The 20,534-nt window shown below is 40.3% G+C and overlaps 2 long non-coding RNA genes across 2 annotated transcripts; one reads left to right on the forward strand and one right to left on the reverse strand.

The window, feature by feature from the left end:
• Positions 1-15,116: 15,116 nt before the first annotated feature.
• On the reverse strand, positions 15,117-17,576 carry LOC143925470 (uncharacterized). Its single transcript, XR_013261991.1, has 2 exons — positions 17,031-17,576; positions 15,117-15,343 (listed from the first exon to the last, which is right to left on the reverse strand). It is a non-coding gene; the product is annotated as an uncharacterized LOC143925470 (long non-coding RNA).
• On the forward strand, positions 15,246-16,595 carry LOC143925471 (uncharacterized). Its single transcript, XR_013261992.1, has 2 exons — positions 15,246-15,852; positions 15,945-16,595. It is a non-coding gene; the product is annotated as an uncharacterized LOC143925471 (long non-coding RNA).
• Positions 17,577-20,534: the final 2,958 nt, after the last annotated feature.

Consider the following 20,534-nt stretch of genomic DNA (forward strand, 5'->3'; position numbering starts at 1 on the left):
AAACTTTAAAAAAGTTGTTTCCAGGGGTTAGGCAGCGACATCTTAATTATTGTTTTGAGTCCACAGTGGAGTGTATTTGCGCCCTTATATTAAGCACTTCCTTTACTGTTAACCAAGCCTCCTTCTCAATTCAACGTTTCTATGGCAACCCTTCTTCCCTGTTTATAGCTGACTTGTTTTATTTCATAGTATTTACTTGTGCCGATTATCTAGTGTTTGCCTGTGTGAGTCTTAACAGCTTCAGCTGATAAGACTGCAGTAATGCTGTCCAATGGCTAGGTTTACACTGCATGTGATGCCACGTGGTCACATGGGGGTGTAGGAGAAAGCTTTGAGTGATTATGATGTCTCCTGGGATTTCAGTGGTGTGCAGTAGGAAGTCCTGATAATACACAGAGTGTGCTATAAATCATGGGAGATCTGGGCATGCTCAGTGACGTCATTCTAAAGAACAAAAAGGATTACAACAATACTAAGCAAGTAAGGAGATATCTACAAGCAGTGTTCATTAGGGTTTGATTTACATGGGACAAAGTTGTGGGGGAGAGTTTACAACCACTTTAAAGGTACCTCACACCTAAAGCCTCAGGTTAAAAAATGTACCAAGATTTGTAAACTCCCTGATGGTAAAAAGGCTAGTGTGGCCCCAAAGAAAATAAGAATATGGCGCTTTTGGAAGCACACCTGTAAAAAGACAAGGGGGTATCTTTGTAGAACCCAAGTCAGTATAGCTGGGAACACAGGGAAAGTCACCTGTTTTTTTTATGCTGATTTACATGGGACAAAGTTGTTGGGTAGAGTTTACAACCACTTTAAAGGTACCCCACACCTAAATCCTCATGTTAAAAAATGTACCAAGATTTGTAAACTCCCTGATTGTAAAAGGGCTAGTGTGGCCCCAATAAAAATAAGAAGATGATGCTTTTGAAAGCATACCTGTAAAAGGACAAGGGGGTATCTTTGTAGAACCCAAGTCAGTATAGCAGGGAACACAGGGAAAGTCACCTGATAAGACAGAGAGCAGAGGCTCCCTTTAAAAGTGATGTCAGTCAGGAATGGGTCCATGTTGGTGATGTTTGGAAAAGGGATGCAAAGTTGAGTTTAGGCTTGTGTGTTCTGAACCCTCCTGGTCAAAAAACAAAAAGGGGGGGGGGGGGGTGATATGTGGCAGAGTGTTGCCCTGCCAGGGTCTAGAAAGAGATTTTGACCCAGAATTCTCAACCAGGCAGGTTGAGGGGCTCCAGGGGGTTTGCTTAATGCAGAGAAAACTGGCTTTTTAGTTTCCTAAAAGCTCTATATTTGATGCTAGTTCTTACACTAGGGGAAAAAAACACTTTTACTTACCCTATACCTTGCTCCTGCAGGCTCCTCTTTCCATGCAACTGGTCCAATGAAGCCTCTTCTTTTCAGCGCTGCTGTCAGCGGTCACAGCTCTGAGGTCATCAGGTACAATGCAGGACCTGTAATCCTGCATTGTAAGTGAGAACACCAATGGAGGAAGGAGATGAACTGTCAGGGCGGTGAAGGATGAAATAGGTAATAGTGCTTTTACAGTTATCCAAGGAAAATTTGAGCATTTAATCCCACTGGGAGGGTATGTTTTTAATTTCCCCAGGGCTTACCGGTAACCAGGTATCATGTGATTGGTGATGATATGATATTGGTCACAGCGATCACATTGTAGCAATGTTAACAAAATGCCATGAATGGATTTCCATTCATGAACAGCTAGTTGACGGTTGCAATCTGTGATTGACCCAAAGCAATCACATGGTACCTGTCTACCTGTACCAGGTGATTAGCTGTAGCCAATCACATATCTCAACCATAAGCAAGCTTTTATTGAATGTTAACCCATTCATGACAGCTAAAACTATTGCTTATACAGAGATCATAATGATAAAAAAAAATCCTGATCCCCCCTCCACCCAAATTAGTCTAGTGTCACTATGGTGATACTGAACTACTCTGATGATAGGATGTAAAAAAATAATAGTAAAAAAAAGTTGAAAAATGAAAACCTGTTTTAAAAAATGTAATACATTTTTTTTTTTACTGTCGCCAGTCAGTATCCCTGATCACCGCCATACCAGTAATGACACTGTATTGCAGTGGTGACAGTATGTTAAAAGAAAATTTTGGAAAAAAAATTATTTTATTTCTGAATTTTCAAAAAAATTGTGACAAAAAAATTACAACTTAAAAAAACGTGCCACTGCTCTTAGTAAATACCTCAAAATATCTGTTTTCCAAAAAGGGGAAGGAAGGTATCTGTACTGTCCTGGCATTTTATGGGCCTCAAGAAAACAGATCGGTGGGGTCAGTACATCGGGATTAGTCAATTTTTAACTATACATAGCACAGTTTGCAAGTTCTAAAACTTACTGGGATTTTTTTTTACCAAAGACATGTAGCAGAATACATTTTGGTATAAATTTATGAAGAAGTTTGATTTTATTGGACATGTTTTATAACAGAAAGTAGAAAATATGTGTAGCACTAACCCCCGAAGGTGCTGCTGGAATTTTCTGGGTTTACCGATTACCTCCTCCAGCTCGTACTTGTTGTTCTTTTCTAGGGGTTCCCAGGGTTGATAACCCAGTAACTGCAGAGGCCGACACTTGAATTCCTTGTTAGGATTTTTATTTTTGCATGAAACGAATGAACAAACTCAGTCTCTAAGGTGGGAATAGAGGGTATCAGGGTAAAGTTTAGCTTGGAACGGCTGACTTCAAATAAAGTCTCTCTCTATGTACACAATCCAGGCAACAATCGCTCACAACTGGATCCTTTAACTGTTGGATAAATCCTTAAGTTTTAGGTTTAGCAGCCAACAAGTAATTCTAGCTTTTCAAAGTCTCTCACACAGACTTGGTTGAAAACTTAGTTACAACTGGAAGGGTAGAAGTAGGAACCTTTCTTACTGTACCAGAATCTTTCAGCCGGTCCAGCGATACTGTAAGAATTGTGGATTCTATCAATGTCCATGGCAGCTCTGCTTCCAGGCTCTTACCGAGCAACCAGCCTTGTGTGTGGCTCTCTTACTGAAGAGTCCCCCCCTGGTCGTGTGTAGAGTTGCTGGGCCTCTCCAAACCCAAGACGGCACCGGAACACCTTAGAATCCTTCTTCCAGTTACTGCGCCTCGAACTAGCCAGTTCTGAGGCTCGGGAATTGGATGGATCCACACCCCAGGCCATGAGGGCCCCGGGGGCTGGTCAGAAGGACCAGGACCACGGAGTCAGTAACAACTTCTGGACCGGAACCCAGAACCACATGACTTCAGCACCTTAAGTACTCTTTCCCAGATTACACAGTGAGACAAATGCGCCCACTGATTGGCTCCGAGATAAGGACTGGTACCCAGTGTGTCCAACCAGACTGCATTCTATAGCCTCCCACAGGTGTACAACCCCACCTATGACCAGGCAGAATTTCTATACAGCCCAGCCAAACGGATGCCAAAGTACAATTTTTTTGTTTTCAAAAGATTTTATTAAGTAAAGACAAAATACCATAGAAAGGTAGGAAACAACATCTTTCAGAATAATTAACACAGCAGTCGATTACAGACATACAGCATCCAATGTAACAGGCTTTTAAGAGTATAGTCCATCAGCAAAAACTAAATTTAAACATATAGCGCATACCTGCACTATAGTACCAGCACTACATATGGTTGTGTTTTTTGTTTTTTTCAAAGTTCAGTCTTTTTTCATTTATTTAGCAAAAAATAAAAAAACAACTGTGGCAATTAACCACTTCCCCCCTGGAAGATTTGGCTGCTCAATGACCAGAGCACTTTATGAAATACGGCACTGCGTCACTTTAACTGACAATTGTGTGGTCATGCGAAGCTGTACCCAAACAAAATTGGCATCCTTTTTTCCCATAAATAGAGTTCTCTTTTGGTGGTATTTGATTGTCTCTGCAGTTTTTATTTTTAGCGCTATAAACAAAAAAAAAGCATCAATTTTGAAAAAAACATAATTTTCTTTTATTAAAAATGTGTACATTATGACGTGGATAAGTAAAAACAATATATATTTTACAGGAAATTAAAGGATGACTCATTACAGTAACATACAATACATTTATACACTACACTTAAATTCTAGATTTTTACATTATTTTCACAGCTTGACTAAAACACAGACACTGCCATTTATCTCCACTCTGCTTCAAGAAAAAAATAGTTTATCTGTCCTACTTCTGCATTATCCACATGTGCATATGATTTCTTGATGTGCGGAGACAGGTTCTATAATAAAATATTTGCTTTAGGAAATAGGAAATTCACAGGGGACAGAACTTCTAGATTGCTGGGGTGTAATGCCTAGCACTTGCCACATATAAAACCCTCAGTATTCTGTAGTAGGTAGCCTTTTCACATGTTATGTGGAGAGGTAGATAGAGAGTGGCGTATGTTAGGTGACAGATCATAAGCACATACATTCCACAACATCTAAGTTCTAAAAGCTAAACATCCATTTCCAATCTCGGAACTCTAATGCCATGTACACACGGCCGGACTTTTCGACAGAAAAAGTCCAACAGAACAAATCCGTCGGACAATTCGATCGTGTGTGGGCTTCCTCGGACCTTTGCAGTTGAAAAATCAGACAGACTTTAGATTTAGAACATGTTTCAAATCTTTCCGACGGACTCAAGTCAGGTAGAAAAATCCATTTGTCTGTATGCTAGTCCGACGGACGAAAACCGACGCTAGGGCAGCTATTGGCTACTGGCTATGAACTTCCTTATTCTAGTCCAGTCGTATGTCATCACGTTCGAATCCGTCGGACTTTGGTGTGATTGTGTGTCGTTGGAAGTTCGCCGAAAGTCTGTTGGGAAGACCGTCGGACCTAGTCTGCCGGAAAGTCTGGTCGTGTGTACACGGCATAAAAGCTTCATGCAAGGGATTAATGCACTTTCCAAATAACAACAGCAAAAACTGAAGACTTAAAATCCACCTATAAATATATGTCAGATATTGAGCATTTCTCAGAGGTTATGTGTGATGAATTTAACCTAGATTGGAATTAAATTACGTATTTAATATTTACAGTAGATTGAATCCATCACACAGAATTTTTGAGAAATGCTTCTTTTTGACATATTTCTATGAAGAATTATAATAAAAAATGTATGACATTTTTATTGTTATGAATTTTTATCTTCATCTAACACAGGGTCATTGCCTTGGTGCTGTCAGCATTGGTGAAAGATTAGTAACAGAGATTCCAAACAAAAGCAGCAGATAAAATGTTTAATCCATGTCAATGTTTTGGTGGGGCAGTGCCCAATTTTGTATGATACTGTGCTTCTTTGCTGAAGTCCTTTAAGAACTCAAAGACCCAGAAACTCTGCTAATGTGTGTGCATGTGTTTGATTATTATATTTTTAATATTGTCTTTTGATTATACAGTGCCTTGCGAAAGTATTCGGCCCCCTTGAACTTTTCAACCTTTTGCCACATTTCAGGCTTCAAACATAAAGATATAAAATTTTATAATAATAATTTTTTTGTGAAGAATCACCAACAAGTGGGACACAATTGTGAAGTGGAATGAAATCTATTGGATAATTTAAACTTTTTTAGCAAATAAAAAACTGAAAAGTGGTGCGTGCAAAATTATTTGGCCCCTTTACTTTCAGTGCAGCAAACTCACTCCAGAAGTTCAGCGAGGATCTCTGAATGATCCAATGTTCTCCTAAATGACTGATGGTGATAAATAGAATCCACCTGTGTGTAATCAAGTCTCTGTATAAATGCACCTGCTCTGTGATAGTCTCAGGGTTCTGTTGAAAGCGCAGAGAGCATCATGAAGACCAAGGAACACACCAGGCAGGTCCGTAATACTGTTGTGGAGAAGTTTAAAAATCGGATTTGGATACAAAAAGATTTTCCAAGCTTTAAACATCCCAAGGAGCACTGTGCAAGGGATCATTTTGAAATGGAAGGAGTATCAGACCACTGCAAATCTACCAAGACCTGGCCGTCCCTCTAAACTTTCAGCTCAGACAAGGAGAAGACTGATCAGAGATGCAGCCAAGAGGCCCATGATCACTCTGGATGAACTGCAGAGAACTACAGCTGAGGTGGGAGAGTCTGTCCATAGGACAACAATCAGTAGTACACTGCACAAATCTGGCCTTTATGGAAGAGTGGCAAAAAGAAAGCCATTTCTCAAAGATATCCATAAAAGTCTCGTCTAAAGTTTGCCACAAGCCACCTGGGAGACACACCAAACATGTGGAAGAAGGTGCTCTGGTCAGATGAAACCAAAATCCAACTTTTTGCCCACAATGCAAAACGATATGTTTAGCGTAAAAGCAACACAGCTCATCACCCTCAACACACCATCCCCACTGTCAAACATGGTGGTGGCAGCATCATGGTTTGGGCCTGCTTTTCTTCAGCAGGGACAGGGAAGATGGTTAAAATTGAGGGGAAGATGGATGCAGCCAAATACAGGACCATTCTGGATGAAAACCTGTTGGAGTCTGCAAAAGACCTGAAACTGGGACGGAGATTTATCTTCCAACAAGACAATGATCCCAAACATACAGCAAAATCTACAAAGGAATGGTTCACAAATAAACTTATCCAGGTGTTAGAATGGCCAAGTCAAAGTCCAGACCTGAATCCAATTGAGAATCTGTGGAAAGAGCTGAAAACTGCTGTTCACAAACGCTCTCCATCCAACCTCACTGAGCTCGAGCTGTTTTGCAAGGAAGAATGGGCAAGAATTTCAGTCTCTCGATGTGCAAAACTGATAGAGGTGGATCTACAAAGTATTAACGCAAGGGGGCCGAATAATTTTGCACGCCCCACTTTTCATTTTTTTATTAGTTAAAAAAGTTTCGAAAATCCAACAGATTTCGTTCCACTTCACAATTGTGTCCCACTTGTTGGTAATTCTTCACAAAAAATAAAAATGTTATATCTTTATGTTTGAAGCCTGAAATGTGGCAAAAGGTTGAAAAGTTCAAGGGGGCCGAATACTTTTGCAAGGCACTGTATTTCTTGAATTATGTGCTATCTATTCTATGGGATAGCTAATGGAAGACAGAATGGACTATGGTAACGTCTGTTGCTCGCTGTCACTTATGAACAACATTGTGAGACATCATAACATATAACACTGTAATATATCTTAACATGCTCATAACACTGTAACTGTTAGAAAGGAAGAAAGAAGAAATAAACATACAGTAAAATAGTTTTTAATCAATTGATGATGTTATTCATTTGTAATTCCTACTAGGACTACTGATCACCAAAAATGTACAAAGTCTGCTTTCCATTTGTGGATCTTGTGATGAACAGTTAGAACCTATGTTGGAAATTGTTTTGCTGTGTCACCTCTGGGGAGATTATTACCTTACTTTTAATAAAATAAAGCATATCCACAGTAAAAATTACATTAATCCCAAAGATTTTATGCCTCTTCAGAATTTTGCCTATAGCAGTCCCTTCTTACTTTCTTTGCATACTGCAGAGTTGTGTGTCACATTTTATGTGCGGCACAGTCTGGACACGCTTTCCTAGATCAACGCTACTACACCCCAAATCGGAAGGTGGATTAAGTGTTCACAATTTTTCAAAATATTATCTGGCAGCCCAGTTGGTTTCACTTCCAAAATACCATGCCACCCGAGAGGTACCCTTTAGGTTAGTACAGAAGCAGTGGATTGTGATCACCACTCCATTGATAATTTACTTTGGCTCCAACCATGGGACCAGGAGATGCCTACAAACCCATATCACCTGTCATTCCCTAGCTCCTTGAGACAGAATAAAATGCTTGTCTGAACTGGTGTCTCCTCATAATCATAGCCTGATGCTTTCTTTTCTTTGTAAGCCAATGTTTTATACAGTGTTTGTTTCTTCACCCATTATCCATCATTCGTCCTGCTTAAAGAAGTTATAAAGCCTAAACATTTTTTACCAATTCAACACTGGGCCGATTCTGGCACTTACACATATATGTAAAACTCTATATTTTTATATGTTATAAATATATACAGAATCTCACAAAATTAAGTACACCACTCACGTTTTTGTAAATATTTTATTATATCTTTTCATGTGAACACTTTGCTACAATGTAAAGTAGTGAGTGTACAGCTTGTAAAACAGTGTCAATTTGCTGTTCACTCAAAATAACTCAACACACAACCATTCATCTCTAAACCACTGGCAACAAAAGTGAGTACACCCCTAAGTGAAAATGTCCAAATTGGGCCCAAATTGTCAATATTTTGTGTGGCCACCATTATTTTCCATAACCCTCTTGGGCATGGAGTTCACCAGAGCTTCACAGTTTGCCACTGGAGTCCTCTTCCACTCCTCCATGACGACATTATGAAGATGGTGGATGTTAGAGACCTTGAGCTCCTCCACCTTCCATTTGAGGATGCCCTACAGATGCTCAATAGGGTTTAGGTCTGGAGACATGCTTGGCCAGTCCATCACCTTTACCCTCAGCTTCTTTAGCAAGGTAGTGGTCATCTTGAAGGTGTATTTGGGGTCATTATCATGATGGACTACTGCCCAGTCTCTGAAGGGAGAGGATCGTGCTCTGCTTCATTATGTCACAGTACATGTTGGCATTCATAGTTCCCTCAATGAACTGTAGCTCCCCAGTGCTGGCAGCATTAATGCAGCCCCAGACCATAACACTGCCACCACCATGCTTGACTGTGGGCAGGACACACTTATCTTTGTACTCCTCACCTGGTTGCCATCATACACGCTTGACACCATCTGAACCAAATAAGTTTATCTTGGTCTCATCAGACCACAGGACATGGTTCCAGTAATCCATGCCCTTAGTCTGCTTTTCTTCAGCAAACTGTTTGCATGCTTTCTTTTGCAGCACGTTTAGAAGAGGTTTCCTTCTGGGATGAGTGCCTTGCGGCGTATGGTCTAAGAATTGACATGCAGACCCCCCACCCCTTCAACCTCTGCAGCAATGCTGGCAGCACTCATATGTCTATTTCCCAAAGACAACCTCTGGATATGATGCTGAACATGTGCACTCAACTTCTTTGGACGACCATGGTGATGCTTGTTCTGAGTGGAACCAGAGAGTTCTTTGCCATGAGGTGCCATGTTGAACTTCCAGTGATCAGTATGAGAGAGTGAGAGTGATAACACCAAATTTAACATACCTGCTCCCTACTCATACCTGAGACATTGTAACACTAATGAGTCACATGACACTGGGGAGGTAAAAGGGCTAATTGGGTCCAATTTGGACATTTTCACTTAGGGGTGTACAAACTTTTGTTGCCAGCGGTTTACACGTTAATGGCTGTGTGTTGAGTTACTTTGAGTGGACAGCAAATTTACACAGTTATACAAGCCGTACACTCACTACTTTATATTGTAGCAAAGTGTAATTTCTTCAGTGTTGTCACATGAAAAGATATAATAAATTATTTACAAAAATGTAAGGGGTTTACTCACGTTTGTGAGATAATATATATATATATATATATATATATATATATATATATATATATATATATATATATATATATATATATATAAATATATATATATATATATATAAATAAATACTGTTTTGGAAAAAAATTACTTTTAATGCACAAGAACACAATATAATACTCAATTGTTTGGTAAAATACAAAAGATGATGTTATACTGAGTAAATAGACCACTAAAATGATACTTAAAAATCTCTATAGGTGACTCTTTTAAAGTCTTTACAGGTTACCAGTTTAGAATTACAAAGGGGGTCGGGTGCTAGAATTACTGCTCTCGCTATATCGCTTGTGGCAAGCAATACCTCAAATGTGTAATACGAACTAATGGCATAACTAAAACCTTCAGGGCCATGATGCAAGAAACCATGAAGGGCCCCTGAGACCCCTGGACAGGGCTTTTTCTTCCAAGCCCAGTGGTGGAACTCCAGGGCCCGGTTGCAAGTAGGTGGCTGCATAAAGAAGGAACTGATTTCTCCATCCCCCCGCCCCCTTCTTCTCCTCCCCTTCCTTCCGCAGGCATTCAGCGGCTGCAGGAGGAAAATGGAAAGATTTATTCCTCTATGCCAGTGTTTTTCAATCTTTTTCCAGTCAGGTCCCCCCTAACGTAAACCCTTAGGTGAATGGGATCGCACTACAACCACTCCATAACTGTGTGCATTGCACGCAGTTGCAGCATAGTGATGATGCATTTAGGGGGGTTAAAACAGGCGGTGAGGAGGCAACATATTACCCCTTTAATGGCTGTCAAATGCCTCTGAAAGTGATCTGAACACGGATCGCTTTTCAGAGCAACAGCATTTTTTTCTGGTACTATGAACAAGCGGGAAAAAAAAAATCTGTTCTGATTGTACACATATAGGGGGTCAGGATTAAAAGCTCATACATAAAATGTACATACATACATGTAAAAACATATGTACACACACACGTACCCACGCATACACACACATATATATAAACACACACACATACATACATACATGCACACACATACAGTACACAGTATATAAACAGTATATAAACACACACACATACTGTATATAAATAATCACACACATAAACAATGCACACACATATAAACACCTAATCACACACATACATGCACCCACACATACATGCATATTCACATACATACACATATATACATGCACACACATACATACAGATAGCCGGGTACTGCACTGTAGGGGGAAACAAAGAGCACAGCACACACTGTGCTTTCACTTTAAGAGTAAACAGTGTGACGAGCTCCCCACAGTGCTGATTTACAGTTCCGCTGAGAATCAGGGCGCTCAGTGTCAGCCGCCCCTCCTATCCAGTCCCACAGGCGGCCCACACGGACCCCCTGCAGAATGGGACCTGGTCACAATGGTGACTCCTGTGGCCCCTGGTACGAACACCATTTACATATGCATGCACAACGTATGCGTTGGAAGAGGGGGGACGGGGTACTTTAACATTTTTTAGTATTATTTATTTTATTTACATTTTTTATTTTTACACTGTCTCTTTAATTTTTTAACAATTTTATTGCTATCACAAGGGATGAACAACATAGCATGTGTACTGACAGGTACTCTTTACTGAGACATCTGGGATCCATCTGGTGCCCTGAAAAGCATCTAATCAAATCTAGATCTGTTTAATCAGATGCTTTCACAAGCCGATACCGTCTTCCGGTTGTTTAGACCATAGAGTTGATCATGGATGTTCCAGTCCTCGCCCATCTCTATGGTAAGATGGCAGAACCATCATCATCAGTCCCAGGATTTCTAGCCACTCGGATTGCTTTTAATTTTTCAGCATTACCAGCTGCAAAAGAAAAAGATACCGGGATCATGATTGCAGCTACCCGCTTCAGCCAGATTACGTACGGGTATCCAGGAGTGTGAGCCTAGAGGAAAGTGTTCCTGTTACTGTGCAGTGTTCTATGTTCTATGTACCAATAGTTGTGCAGTGGCACAAGGTAACCAGATACCAGGGGGAACTTAAAAAAATATTTTAAAGGATGAGGTGCTAGTAATGTCCAGTGAATCAAATTAATACTAAAAACAAAATAAATAGAAAGTTAAAAGTCCATAATGATGAATCTCAACACCAAGTAGTGATGCTCAAATTAGTTTTCTAGCTCTTCACCACGAGTGCTCAATAGAGGGATGCGCACTCACCAGAAAATTTTGACCCCTTTTTACAAGAAGGTCAAACAGCACTTCTGGAATAACAACAGATTCCACTAACAGCACAGTTCCACTCCATGGGCCCCTCCAGATGAAATTAGGACAGGATAATTGACTCCACAAGAGACATAAAGAAAGGTCTCATAGTGTAGTAATTTTAATGGATAAAAATATATGACAACAAATGATGATTACACTCACATGTTACAGTGCCGCACCGGGCACCAGGTGTAATCAGCATATGCAAGCCGACTAGTCCTAGAGGGATAGCGTGGAGTCTGCATCTCTCCTAAGGGCAAAGCCTAGATTGGATGTGGGGTAAAGACCTGGAATGGCTGCTCTGATGCGCCAACATATTTTTCGCCGTATTGGCTTCTTCAGGAAGGGAACTTGCTTCATGATCTACAGCTTTGAGGCCTTGTACTGTTAAGTGTTCACAAATCACTTAAGGAGAAGATTGTCCTCTCAGAGCTATTCACTAAATCACCTTTGCAGCATCCTGGGTTCTAACCCCTCTCCTGTTTAAAGTTCTTCAAGCAATACAATTTCAAAAAGACAATACTTAGATTGAGTTAGTGTCATGTCACCTGCTAGCCGGTGCGGATTGTCACTTGCTATGTCACCTTCCACCAGATGCAGCTTGTCACTTGCTATATCGCCTGCCACCAGATGTGGATTATCACTTGCCACATAACCTACCACCAGATGAGGATTGTCACTTGCCACAAGATGTGGATTGTCACTTGCCAGTGACTGTGTCCCAGAGTGAGGGTGGGCAGTGAGAGATGATGTAATCTCTCTGCTGCCCACGGCTGCACAGTGAGGGCAGAACTACGGTGATGCAGGGCGGATGGTGAGAGATGATGTTATCTCTCTGCTTGCTCACCCACCCGCTCACTGAAAGGCCCACTTATTGGCCTGCCTGCCCGCTCACCCAGCGGCCCACTCACTGGCATGCCCGCCTGCACACCGGTCATCTCGCTCACCAGCCTGCCCACTTACTGGCCAGCCAGCCACCGGGCACACCTGTAGTTGGGAACCCCTTCTATAAACCATAAATATAAATATTCACTTTCCATATGACTAAAATGCAGTTCCTATTATTCATCTTGCCCAGGGTGAGTGTAAAGTTTATCTCACCTCTAGTGCCCTGTAAAATGCTGTAAATGTGCTGGACTAAGGACAGGTTTGGTCCTAGGGGATAATGGCTCAGTCCCTATCCTCAGGACAGAGCATACAGGAATCATGGAATACCAGAGGAGATGCTGCATTATTACTAGGTAAACCAGCTTTCAGATTCATAGCCAAGTACTTAGAATTTTTCTGCAGAGGTTGTGGGAACCCAGATGTTCATCTTTTAAGTGTACTTACCCTATAAAAATATTGTGTGACATGGGGAAATGAAAGGGACACAGGTACATGCATACTAGTGTAATTTCAATGGATAGAGAACAAAAATGCAGAGCAGAACTATTTCTACTAATCTAAATTTCTCCCTACTATTTCTTTTTTCTTTTCTGATTACTCTCAGAAACTTTAGCAATGACCAGGCCAGCAAACCGTATTAACTTATAAATATAACTATATACCTTCAAACAGGAATCCATTACGAAATGCCTGACTGTTAACCCTGCACTAAGGGTAATCATGAGGACCGATAGCAGACCCACCCCGTATCCCTCCCCCCCCTAGGGTTGTGGAACAATAATCTGATGACATTGGCTCTAAGAAACACTGTGATGTGTTTAGGTCAGCAACATACTTAAACGATAAGGTAGTGCAGGGCTAAGCCTTTTCCATGTAGTCATGGCTGATATCACAATCCATACAAATTTTCTGCTGTAGAAGATAGGAGGCAAAAGAAAGGGCTCTATGAAATACAAAAGTCCATGGAGAAGCCTCCTTAAAATCCACGTGCATCAAATATAAAGGCAAAAGGGAAGTGGATCTTTGGGTGCAACCAACAGCAGTTTATTAATGCCTGCTTCTGGATGGCAATAATCAATGTATAAATTAGTGGATATATTAAAGAATTGGTGTGTTTACAGATATCCTAGCATAGTTATTTAAAGAACTAAATAATCATGTTAGATTTTTATAAATCATATCCGCCATGACTTGTCACCAGATTATAAGGGGATAATAATAGAAAAGCTCATTGGGTCACAATAGTGTAAAAAAATAACAACAAAGGTTCAAGTATGTATATAAATATAAAAGTTTTCATTTACACAATCATTTAACTTTTAATATAGAGCCTAATGAAAACATTAACAAACGATTTAGCCACAATACAGAGACAAGCAACAATGTATCCATTGCACATCAAAGTGTTGTGGAGACTATGCTTTTTCTGAGTGAGAGATGTGGTATATGTAATAAAACCAAAGAGGTAAACACTGCGCTAGAGAAAACAGTCAAATAATACAAAGCTGCCGCCACCGTAAAGCCTGATACCAAACTCCAAACAGAACATAAAAAATATAAGTGCAGCGCTAATTAATGATAGGAGAGATTAAAGTGAAAAATCCCTAATAAATAACATGTAGCTAAAATAATTCCCACTTATACACTCAAAGCAGTGTTATATACTCTATTGTACATATATAAATTGAAAATAGAAAGCAAAAAATATTTTTATAAGACTAAGCCCTTGTACACACGGTCGGAGATTCCGTCGGAATGTGTCCGATCAGATCGTTTTGTCGGATATTCCGACTGTGTGTGGTATGCATCGGACTGTTTCCGTCGGAATATCCTTCGGACCAAACTTTCCAACTTGCCAGAAATATTTTCCGACAAACTGCTCCGATCAGACATACTCTGATCATGTGTAGCCTACTCCGACTGTCAAGGTGCCACGCATGCTCACATTCAAATTCCCACACGGAAGCGCTCGTTCAGGTAAAACTTGTAATCGATATAGCATATTCGATGTGCTTGTAATCGATATAGCATATTCGTCACGCTGCAATGTTAAAAATTCTTTCATGAAGCGTGTTCTCTTGTTCTTTACAATGCTGCAAGAAGGAACTTCTTTGATGCTCATAGTCACACACACTTCTCCCGAACGTATTTCATGAATCTTTTTTAACCATTTCAGCAATACAATTTTTGTTTTCATCACATCTACACAATTTTAGATTTTGTTTATTCTTTTTTGGATGCTTTTTTTTTTTTTTTTCCTAAAAATCTCCTTTAAAGACAGTTTGCTCATTTCTCCTGTTTTTGGGGTGTTTTTTGTGTGTAAACTTACCACAACAACATTATTGTATTTTTTATCTTTGGTTTTTCGTTTTTAATCTACAGGAGGTTGTTTAGTGTTGGTACCCCTTGTTATTCATTTCACTTTGTATTTTTGAAATGTACCTGCCTGCTCACAAATAAACTGGCCTTTTGGAAGGAAAACACATACACAAGTATTTCATCAAACCAAAAAAAACTTTATTTTGGTCGCAATAAAATAAAAAGAGGAACGCAGTGCTGGAGAAACTTGTTACTTTGGTGCAGCCTTTGGCCCCCAGGGCAGGCATGAACAAATTAGAGGCTGTGGCTGGGCTCATGTAGTTGGGGCAGGAGGAGGAGAAGGAGGGCGTTGGTCGACCTCCTGGCTGCCACTTGCCACAGCCTCCCCCCGACTGAGGTCTTCCTGTGTATGAAAAGGGGACATAGTTTTATTTTTTTGCTCATCAATCACACCATTTTGTGCTCCTGGCTTTTGCAAATTGAATGTTACCAAATAGAACAGAATATCATTCTGAGCCCAGCATTTTTCTTTCCCGTCCCAATCATTTTTGGTCACTACTGTCTCTTGATATGTAAACCACTTTCATTCGTAAGAAACATCGTTCTGCAGGGAAGTATTCCAGCTTAACAAAGTGTCCACAATAATGTTCTCACCTTGGAACTCGGCCAAAAAAACACAATTGTACAACACTTCCAAGCAATGTTTCATATTCCTATTTCTGCCCTCTGTGTGCTAATTCTTTTATTTTTACATTCTCATAGGGGAGAGAAGACTCGGCAAGTATGAGGACACCAGGGACCACAACCCTCCCAAAGAAGGGCAACTTTGAAATCCAGAAACAGAGGAGCAGGAGGAGGAGGTGGAGGAGGAAGGAGAGATCGTTGAGGTTGGGCAAATTGTCACCACAACAGGTGAGTGTCGGAGAACACAGCTTCCGGTAAGCTCATCAATGTATGTCACCATATTTTTATTACATGGTGTGTTTTTTTGCTTTGTTTTGTAGGTGATGTGGAAGAAGATTCCCGTTTTACCAGTGAAAGTGCCCAGATTCTGATTGGGGAGATAATGGGGTGCAATCGGGATTTGGAAAATATACAGCAAAACATCAATGATGTTAAAAATAAAATGAAGAACATCATTGATGTTTTGGGGAGAGTGTGAAACAGAAAAAAATAGATAGGATTTTAGTTTTGCTATTTTAAAACACAACTTTTGTATTTATCGAAATTACAAATTTGGAAGATGCACAGAGTGTGTAAACATGTACTATCTCCCATCATGGGGGATCAATGTTGCACCCCCAAAGCATGTACATTGATCCCCCATGATGGGAGATAGCACATGTTGACACACTGTGTGCATCTTCCAAATTTAGATTTTCCAGGGGTCACACCCCATGTGATGAAGGCAATATCAGCCCAGTTTGTACATACTCATGTCTCATATTGTCTTCACTTTTCAAAGTTGAACTTTGTAAGTTCCTGTGTTCTGTATTTTACGCTTTGATACATGCCTGTTTACACAATAAACACCAAGTAAACAAAATTTTACAGAAACTCTGTTTTTGATACACACAATTTCTTGGTTTGTTGTAAAAACCTTTTCTAAACGCACATGTGAATGTGCTTGGATTAAAAAGTTAAATTATCAACAATGTGTGGCTTCCTTTTTCATTGCGCCAAAAATGTATTTGGAGTAAATTTTTTGTTTGTGCTGAGAAGGAGTGTGATTTACTAAAGGAAACTCCACTTTGCACTCCAAGTGCAGTTTCAGGTGTACTTTTTCAGTGCACTTGTAGTGCATAGTGGATGTGCCTTTAGTAAAAAACACCCACAGTGTGGTGTAAATTTGGACAATCATGCCATTTTCCTGCCATGGTGCTGAAAATGAGCACGATTTTGGTCAGTAATGCACTACATACATGGTTACATGGTGGGGAAGTTAGTGAGGCAAATATGCCTAAGGACAAAGGGGCAGAGCATATAAATTAGAGATATTGCAATGATGGTAATTAGGGAATGAGGAAAGAAATGCAATACATTAGCAAGCATTAAATACATAGAATGTGATGTTAAAGGAGAAAACTCACCTTCATATAGTCCTTCTGCAGGACCTGCATGATGGCAGAACAGGTCTCTGGAATAATGATCCCCAGAGCCTGGGGGGAGATGCCTGTAGAGAACTTGAGGTCCTGAAGGCTTCTCCCTGTCGCCAAGTAGTGCAACGTGGTAATGAGCCTCTGCTCCGGAGTGATGGCTTGTCGTATGCAGGTATCCTGCCTGCTGATATAAGGGGTCAACAAAGCCAGCAGACGGTGAAAAACAGGGTCCGTCTTCCGGAGATAATTCCTGAAATCATCAGGATTATTCTTGCGGATCTCACGGAGCAAAGGCATGTGCAAGAACTGGTCACGCTGGCGCAACCAATTCTTGGTCCACAAACGCCTCCCCTCCCTGTTCATGGACCAGGCTTGTGTCAAAGTAACAACCCCAACACGAAGCCCCTGCACAGCACAAACTCTATGACGAGTACGTAGACGAAACATGGTTTCAAAACGGTCGGCTCGTCAGAACAGACAACAGAAAGCACCGATAAACAGCAAGGCCTGAAAGAACGACCTGAATAGCAGAAGCAAGCAGACGATAAGAAATGCCTTTCAAAGCGTATACTATACCAAGATATAGTCCACAATGAGAAACAAATACTTACTGACTGCACACACTGATTATCAGATACGCACACACAAGCACAAACCGAAGAGCAGTAGCGATCTGAATCACAAATCTGAAAAGCGTGAATCGTCTCTCACCAAACTTCTACTAACACGCGATAGACACGAGATCAGCAGAAGGAGCCCAAAGGGTGTCGGACGTGGTGCTGAACTTCCCTTTTCTAGGCCCGCCATACACGGCTTACGTCACCGCGTTCTTGGCAACCGCAAATTCAGACAACTTGGTCCGACCGTGTGTATGCAACATCACTTCCGGACCGGGTCTGGAATTAATCCGTCAGAATAACTCTGACGGATTTGGTCGTCGGAATCTCCGATCGTGTGTACAAGGGCTAAGAGTAATGGTGAAAAAACTCTTAGAAAAAAATGCCTAAAGCAGACACCAAAAAAATAATAAGAAATATATGTGTGTGAGTATTGTAATCATTAAATCTTAAAACACAATGCATTAATGAAAACACATGCTGATATGTGAAAGAGATCATAAAGAAATGCAAATTAATACTCCAAACAGATAATAGTATAAGGCAGTGTATTGGTCAATCTCAACCAAATACATGAAACAAAGTCCATAAAGTGCAAAAGTTGTTCCAGACACGACAACAGTGGAAAGATCCCAAGTCCAAGATGAATCGCACCAAGGTGAGTATTAAAGCCTCTTACCAGCAGTAAATGACTACCACACAGTCTCTCCATTAATGGGGTGGGCACCTACATGGCAAATGAGGTTCAATGTAGAAAAATGTAAAATAATGCATTTGGGTGGCAAAAATATGAAAGCAATCCATACACTGGGGGGAGAACCTCTGGGGGAATCTAGGATGGAAAAGGACCTGGGGTCCTAGTAGATGATAGGCTCAGCAATGGCATGCTGCTGCTAACAAAGCAAGCAGAATATTGGCATGCATTAAAAAGGGGATTAATTCCAGAGATAAAATTATAATTCTTTCACTCTACAAGATTCTGGTCCGGCCGCACCTGGAGTATGCTGTCCAGTTCTGGGCACCAGTCCTCAGGAAGGATGTACTGGAAATGGAGTACAAAGAAGGGCAACAAAGCTAAGAAAGGGTCTGAAGGATATTAGTTACAAGGAAAGGTTGCGAACTCTGAACTTATTCTCTCTGGAGATGAGACTAGGGTTGAGCAAACCCAAACTGTAAAAATCGGGTTTGTACCGGGTTTGGGTTTTTGGGTCCCGGACACGAACCCGAACAATTTACTGTATGTTCGGGTTCGAGTTTGGTGTTCGGTAATGTAATGGCGCTTTTTAAACAGCTGATGGCATGGCTGTGATTTGCCAGTGCAGCATGTGACCCTATATAAGCTAGAGGCACATAGCACAGCATGCCACTCTGCGTTAGATAGTGTAGGGAAAGGTTGCTGCTTCTGCTTTGAGGGAGAGAATTAGATAGTAGTCCTGCTTCAGAAATCTAATTAGTCAGCGATCTACCTTGATTTGTGTGGGTGCAGTGCACATTCTTTTTACACTGCCCTGAGCCCAGTGCCAGAGAAAATATAACTTTTATCCGTCCGTTAGGTTGGCGTCGGCAGGCATTTTATGCAAGCTCAGTGCACCAGCACTGCATTTGTTACTGTGAGATACACCCTTTAGATACTGTTGCTCTATTCTGCTATTATAAAAACACTCGTTTAGGGCAAGAAAATATATTTTGCAGAGTTTCCTGCATATCTGTGCGTGTGAGATACACACTTTAGATACTGTTCTTCTATTCTGCTATTCCCCAAAAAATTATTTAGGGCAAAATAATTTTTTGGGGTGCATTTTTTGCATATCTGTACGTGTGAGATACACCGTTTAGATACTGTCGCTCTATTTTGCTATTCTAAAAACACCCATTTAGGGCAAAAACAAATATTTTGCAGTGTTTCCTGCATATCTCTACGTGCGAGATACACACTTTAGATACTGCTCTTCTATTCTGCTATTTAAAAAAAAACTTTAGGGCAAAAATGTTTTTTTTTTATGCATTTTCTGCATTTCTGTGAGATACACACTTTAGATACTGTTGTTTTATTCTGCTATTCCAAAAAAAAAAATTTAGGGCAAAAATATTTTTTTGGTGCATTTTCTGCATATATGTACATGTGAGATACACCCTTTCGATACTGTTGCGCTATTCTGCTATTCTAAAAACACCCATTTAGGGCCGAAAAAATATTTTAAAATGTTTCCTGAATATCTGGGCATGTGAGATACACACTTTAGGTACTGTTCTTCTATTCTGCTATTCCAAAAAAAATTTAGGGCAAGATTTTTTTTTGGTGCGTTTTCTGCATATCTGTACGTGTGAGATACACCGTTTAGATACTGTTGCTCTATTCTGCTATTCTAAAAACACCCATTTAGGGCAAAAAATATATATTTTGCAGTGTTTCTTGCATATCTGTACGTGTGAGATACACACTTTAGATACTGTTGTTTTATTCTACTATTCCCCAAAAAATAATTTAGGGCAAAAATATTTTTTTTGGTGCGTTTTCTGCATATATGTACATGTGAGATACACCCTTTCGATACTGTTGCACTATTCTGCTATTCCAAAAACACCCATTTAGGGCCCCAAAAAATATTTTACAATGTTTCCTGCATATCTGTACTTGTGAGATACACACTTTAGATACTGTTCTTCTATTGTGCTATACAAAAAAAAAAAATGTAGGGCAAAAAAAATTTTTGAATAGCATTTTTTGCATATCTGTACGTGTGAGATACACCGTTTAGATACTGTTGCTCTATTCTGCTATTCTAAAAACACCCATTTAGGGCAAAAAAATATATTTTGCAGTGTTTCCTGCATATCTGTGCGTGTGAGATACACACTTTAAATACTGTTGTTTTAT

This window comes from Lithobates pipiens, unplaced genomic scaffold (genome assembly GCF_037356315.1).
Source record: "Lithobates pipiens isolate NorthernLeopardFrog02 unplaced genomic scaffold, aLitPip1_a1.2 Scaffold_22, whole genome shotgun sequence".
Taxonomy (NCBI): Eukaryota; Metazoa; Chordata; class Amphibia; order Anura; family Ranidae; genus Lithobates; species Lithobates pipiens.